Here is a 7,121-nt window from a genome sequence, read left to right as displayed (position 1 = left end):
TTTCCATGACCAACAGGGCTTCGACGTTTACCACGAGCTGAACCTGGGCGCCCAGTGAATAAAATTCCCCAAAAATCACAAACGTCCGACGATTGCTCCCACACCCAAAGTGCCAGACAGTCAAGCTCTTGCTGCTCCTCACCGGCCATTGGCAGCGCATCTACAGCACCACAGACATCGGGGCTCCGGGCTTTCCCTGACCAACAGGGCTTCGACGTTTACCACCAGCTCAACCTGGGCGCCCATTGAAAGTAAAACCCCGAAAAATCACGACAGTCGGACGATTGCTCCCACACCGAAAGTGCCAGCAACTCAAGCTCCTGCTGCTACTCACCGGACTTTGGTAGTGCATCTACAGCACCACAGACATCGGGGTTCTGCGCTTTCCCTGAACAACAGGGCTTCGACATTTACCATCAGCTGCACCTGGGCGCCCACTGAAAAAAATAAACGAAAAATCACGAACATCGGACGATTGCTCCCACAGTGAAAGTGCCAGCAACTCAAGCTCTTGCTGCTCCTCACCGGCCATTGGCAGCGCATTAACAGCACCACAGACATCGGGGCTCCGGGCTTTCCCTGACCAACAGGGCTTCGACGTTTACCACTCGCTGCACCTGGGCTCCCACTGAAAATAACCCCGAAAAATCACAAACGTCGGATGATTGCTCCCACACCCAAAGTGCCAGCAACACAAGCTCTTGCTGCTCCTCACCGGCCATTGGCAGCGCATCTACAGCACCACAGACATCGGGGCTCCGGGCTTTCCCTGACGAACAGGGCTTCGACGTTTACCACCAGCTGAGCCTGGGCGCCCACTGAAAGTAAAACCCCGAAGAATCACGAACGTCGGACGATTGCTCCCACACCGAAAGTGCCAGCCTGTCAAGCTCTTGCTGCTTGTCCCCGGCCATTGGCAGCGCATCTACAGCACCACAGACATCAGGGCGCCGGGCTTTCCCTGACCAACAGGGCTTCGACATTTACCACCAGCTGCAGCTGGGCGCCCACTGAAAAAAAACCCGAAAAATCATGAACATCGGACGATTGCTCCCACACCGAAAGTGCCAGCCAGTCAAGCTCTTGCTGCTCCTCACCAGCCATTGGCAGCGCATCTACAGCACCACAGACATTGGGGTTCTGCGCCTTCCCTGACCAACAGGGCTTCGACGTTTACCACCAGCTGCACCTGGGTGCCCCCTGAAAAAAAAATCCCAAAAATCACAAACGTCCGACGATTCCTCCCACACCGAAAGTGCCAGCCTGTCAAGCTCTTGCTGCTTGTCCCCGGCCATTGGCAGCGCATCTACAGCACCACAGACATCGGGGCTCTGGGCTTTCCCTGACCAAGAGGGCTTCGATGTTTAGGACCAGCTGCAAATGGGCGCGCACTGGAAGTAAAACCCGGAAAAATCACGAATGTCGGACGATCGCTCCCACACCGAAAGTGCCAGCCAGTCAAGCTCTTGCTGCTCCTAAGCGGCCATTGGCACCGCATCTACAGCACCAAAGACATCGGGGCTCCGGGCTTTCCCTGACCAACAGGGCTTCGATGTTTACCACCAGCTGAACCTGGGCGACCTCTAAAAAAAAATCCACGAAAAATCACGAACATCGGACGATTGCTCCCATACCGAAAGTGCCAGCCTGTCAAGCTCTTGCTGCTCCTCACCAGCCATTCCCAGCGCATCTACAGCACGACAGACATCGGGGCTACGGGCTTTCCCTGACAAACAGGGCTTCGACGATTACCACCCGCTGCACCTGGGCGCCCACTGAAATAAAACCCCGAAAAATCACGAACGTCGGACGATTGCTCCCACACCGAAAGTGCCAGCAACTCAAGCTCTTGCTGCTCCTCACCGGACTTTGGCAGTGCATCTACAGCACCACAGACATCGGGGTTCTGTGCTATCCCTGACCAACAGGGCTTCGACGTTTACCACCAGCTGCACCTGGGCGCCCACTGAAAAAAATAAAAGAAAAATCACGAACATCGGACGATTGCTCCCACACCGAAAGTGCCAGCCAGTCAAGCTCTTGCTGCTCCTCACCGGCCATTGGCAGCGCATCTACAGCACCACAGACATCGGGGCTCCGAGCTTTCCCTGAACAACAGGGCTTCGACATTTACCACCAGCTGCACCTGGTTACCCACTGAAATAAAACCCTGAAAAATCAAAAACGTCAAACGATTGCTCCCACACTGCAAGTGCCAGCAACTCAAGCTCTTCCTGCTACTCACCTCCCATTCCCAGCGCATCTACAACACCACAGACATCGGGGCTCCGGGCTTTCCCTGACCAACAGGGCTTCGACGTTTACCACCAGCTGCACCTGGGCGCCCACTGAAATAAAACCCCGAAAAATAAAAAACGTCGGACGATTCCTCCCACACCGAAAGTGCCAGCCAGTCAAGCTCTTGCTGCTCCTCACCGGAATATGGCAGCCCATCTACAGCACCACAGACATCGGGGCTCCGGGCTTTCCCTGACCAACAGGGCTTCGACGTTTACCACCAGCTGAACCTGTGTGCCCACTGAAAGTAAAACCCCGAAAAATCACGAACATCGGACGATTGCTCCCACAACGAAAGTGCCAGCCAGTCAAGCTCTTGCTGCTCCTCACCGGCCATTGGCAGCGCATCTACAGCACCACAGACATCGGGGCTCCGGGCTTTCCATGACCAACAGGGCTTCGACGTTTAGCACCCGCTGCAGCTGGGCGTTCACTAAAAAAAAAACGAAAAATCATGAACATCGGACGATTGCTCCCACACCGAAAGTGCCAGCAACACAAGCTCTTGCTGCTCCATACCGGCCATTGGCAGCGCATCTACAGCACCAAAGACATCGGGGCTCTGGGCTTTCCCTGACCAACAGGGCTTCGACGTTTACCACCAGCTGAACCTGGGCGCCCAGTGAATAAAAATCCCCAAAAATCACAAACGTCCGACGATTGCTCCCACACCGAAAAGCCAGCCTGTCAAGCTCTTGCTGCTACTCACCGGACTTTGGCAGTGCATCTACAGCACCACAGACATCGGGGTTCTGCGCTTTCTTTGACCAACAGGGCTTCGACGTTTACCACCAGCTGAACCTGGGCACCCGCTGAGAAAAATAAAAGAAAAATCACGAACATCGGACGATTGCTCCCATAGCAAAAGTGCCAGCCAGTCAAGCTCTTGCTGCTCCTCACCGGCCATTCCCAGCCCATCTACAGCACCACAGACATCGGGGCTCCGGGCTTTCCCTGACCAACAGGACTTCGACGTTTACCACCAGCTGAACCTGGGCGCCCAGTGAATAAAAATCCCCAAAAATCACAAACGTCCGACGATTGCTCCCACACCCAAAGTGCCAGACAGTCAAGCTCTTGCTGCTCCTCACCGGCCATTGACAGCGCATCTACAGCACCACAGACATCGGGGCTCCGGGCTTTCCCTGACCAACAGGGCTTCGACGTTTACCACCAGCTCAACCTGGGCGCCCATTGAAAGTAAAACCCCGAAAAATCACGACAGTCGGACGATTGCTCCGACACCGAAAGTGCCAGCAACTCAAGCTCCTGCTGCTACTCACCGGACTTTGGTAGTGCATCTACAGCACCACAGACATCGGGGTTCTGCGCTTTCCCTGAACAACAGGGCTTCGACATTTACCATCAGCTGCACCTGGGCGCCCACTGAAAAAAATAAACGAAAAATCACGAACATCGGACGATTGCTCCCACAGTGAAAGTGCCAGCCAGTCAAGCTCTTGCTGCTCCTCACCGGCCATTGGCAGCGCATCTACAGCACCACAGACATCGGGGCTCCGGGCTTTCCCTGACCAACAGGGCTTCGACGTTTACCACTCGCTGCACCTGGGCTCCCACTGAAAAGAACCCCGAAAAATCACAAACGTCGGATGATTGCTCCCACACCAAAAGTGCCAGCAACACAAGCTCTTGCTGCTCCTCACCGGCCATTCCCAGCGCATCTACAGCACCACAGACATCTGGGCTCCGGGCTTTCCCTGACCAACAGGGCTTCGACATTTACCACCAGCTGCAGCTGGGCGCCCACTGAAAAAAAACCCGAAAAATCATGAACATCGGACGATTGCTCCCACACCGAAAGTGCCAGCAACTCAAGCTCTTGCTGCTCCTCACCAGCCATTGGCAGCGCATCTACAGCACCACAGACATTGGGGTTCTGCGCCTTCCCTGACCAACAGGGCTTCGACGTTTACCACCAGCTGCACCTGGGTGCCCCCTGAAAAAAAAATCCCAAAAATCACAAACGTCCGACGATTCCTCCCACACCGAAAGTGCCAGCCTGTCAAGCTCTTGCTGCTTGTCCCCGGCCATTGGCAGCGCATCTACAGCACCACAGACATCGGGGCTCTGGGCTTTCCCTGACCAACAGGGCTTCGATGTTTACCACCAGCTGCAAATGGGCGCGCACTGGAAGTAAAACCCGGAAAAATCACGAACGTCGGACGATTGCTCCCACACCGAAAGTGCCACCCAGTCAAGCTCTTGCTGCTCCTAAGCGGCCATTGGCAGCGCATCTACAGCACCAAAGACATCGGGGCTCCGGGCTTTCCCTGACCAACAGGGCTTCGATGTTTACCACCAGCTGAACCTGGGCGACCTCTGAAAAAAAATCCACGAAAAATCACGAACATCGGACGATTGCTCCCACACCGAAAGTGCCAGCCTGTCAAGCTCTTGCTGCTCCTCACCAGCCATTCCCAGCGCATCTACAGCACCACAGACATCGGGGCTACGGGCTTTCCCTGACAAAAAGGGCTTCGACGATTACCACCCGCTGCACCTGGGCGCCCACTGAAATACAACCCCGAAAAATCACGAACGTCGGACGATTGCTCCCACAGCGAAAGTGCCAGCAACTCAAGCTCTTGCGGCTCCTCACCGGACTTTGGCAGTGCATCTACAGCACCACAGACATCGGGGTTCTGCGCTTTCCCTGACCAACAGGGATTCGACGTTTACCACCAGCTGCACCTGGGCGCCCACTGAAAAAAATAAAAGAAAAATCACGAACATCGGACGATTGCTCCCACACCGAAAGTGCCAGCCAGTCAAGCTCTTGCTGCTCCTCACCGGCCATTGGCAGCGCATCTACAGCACCACAGACATCGGGGCTCCGAGCTTTACCTGAACAACAGGGCTTCGACATTTACCACCAGCTGCACCTGGTTACCCACTGAAATAAAACCCTGAAAAATCAAAAACGTCAAACGATTGCTCCCACACTGCAAGTGCCAGCAACTCAAGCTCTTCCTGCTACTCACCTCCCATTCCCAGCGCATCTACAACACCACAGACATCGGGGCTCCGAGCTTTCCCTGACCAACAGGGCTTCGACGTTTACCACCAGCTGCACCTGGGCGCCCACTGAAATAAAACCCCGAAAAATAAAAAACGTCGGACGATTCCTCCCACACCGAAAGTGCCAGCCAGTCAAGCTCTTGCTGCTCCTCACCGGCCATTGGCAGCGCATCTACAGCACCACAGACATCGGGGCTCCAGGCTTTCCCTAACGAACCGGGCTTCGACATTTACCACCAGCTGCACGTGGGTTCCCCCTGAAAAAAAAAACCCCAAAAATCACAAATGTCAGACGATTCCTGCCACACATTAAATGCCAGCATGTGAAGCTCTTGCTGCTCATCACCGCCCATTTCCAGCGCATCTACAGCACCACAGACATCGGGGCTCCGGGCTTTCCCTGACCAACAGGGCTTCGACGTTTACCACCAGCTGAACCTGGGCGCCCACTGAAATAAAACCCCGAAAAATCACGAACGTCGGACGATTCCTCCCACATCAAAAGTGCCAGCAACACAAGCTCTTGCTGCTCCTCACCGGCCATTCCCAGCGCATCTACAGCACCACAGACATCGGGGTTCTGCGCTTTCCCTGACCAACAGGGCTTCGACGTTTACCACCAGTTGCACCTGGGCGCCCACTGATAAAAATAAACGAAAAATCACAAACATCGGACGATTGCTCCCACACCGAAAGTGCCAGCCAGTCAAGCTCTTGCTGCTCCTCACCGGAATTTGGCAGCCCATCTACAGCACCACAGACATCGGGGCTCCGGGCTTTCCCTGACCAACAGGTCTTCGACGTTTACCACCAGCTGCACCTGTGTGCCCACTGAAAGTAAAACCCCGAAAAATCACGAACATCGGACGATTGCTCCCACAACGAAAGTGCCAGCCAGTCAAGCTCTTGCGGCTCCATACCGGCCATTGGCAGCGCATCTACAGCACCAAAGACATCGGGGCTCTGGGCTTTCCCTGACCAACAGGGCTTCGACGTTTACCACCAGCTGAACCTGGGCGCCCAGTGAATAAAAATCCCCAAAAATCACAAACGTCCGACGATTGCTCCCACACCGAAAGTGCCAGCAACTCAAGCTCTTGCTGCTACTCACCGGACTTTGGCAGTGCATCTACAGCACCACAGACATCGGGGTTCTGCGCTTACTTTGACCAACAGGGCTTCGACGTTTATCACCAGCTGAACCTGGGCACCCGCTGAGAAAAATAAAAGAAAAATCACGAACATCGGACGATTGCTCCCATAGCAAAAGTGCCAGCCAGTCAAGCTCTTGCTGCTCCTCACCGGCCATTCCCAGCCCATCTACAGCACCACAGACATCGGGGCTCCGGGCTTTCCCTGACCAACAGGGCTTCGACGTTTACCACCAGCTGAACCTGGGCGCCCAGTGAATAAAAATCCCCAAAAATCACAAACGTCCGACGATTGCTCCCACACCCAAAGTGCCAGACAGTCAAGCTCTTGCTGCTCCTCACCGGCCATTGGCAGCGCATCTACAGCACCACAGACATCGGGGCTCCGGGCTTTCCCTGAACAACAGGGCTTCGACGTTTACCACCAGCTCAACCTGGGCGCCCATTGAAAGTAAAACCCCGAAAAATCACGACACTCGGACGATTGCTCCCACACAGAAAGTGCCAGCAACTCAAGCTCCTGCTGCTACTCACCGGACTTTGGCAGTGCATCTACAGCACCACAGACATCGGGGTTCTGCGCTTTCCCTGAACAACAGGGCTTCGACATTTACCATCAGCTGCACCTGGGCG

The sequence above is a fragment of the Chlamydotis macqueenii genome, unplaced genomic scaffold (assembly GCF_036417535.1).
Source record: "Chlamydotis macqueenii isolate bChlMac1 unplaced genomic scaffold, bChlMac1.mat HAP1_SCAFFOLD_315, whole genome shotgun sequence".
Lineage (NCBI taxonomy): Eukaryota > Metazoa > Chordata > Aves > Otidiformes > Otididae > Chlamydotis > Chlamydotis macqueenii.
Note: the sequence above shows the minus strand (reverse complement) of the source record.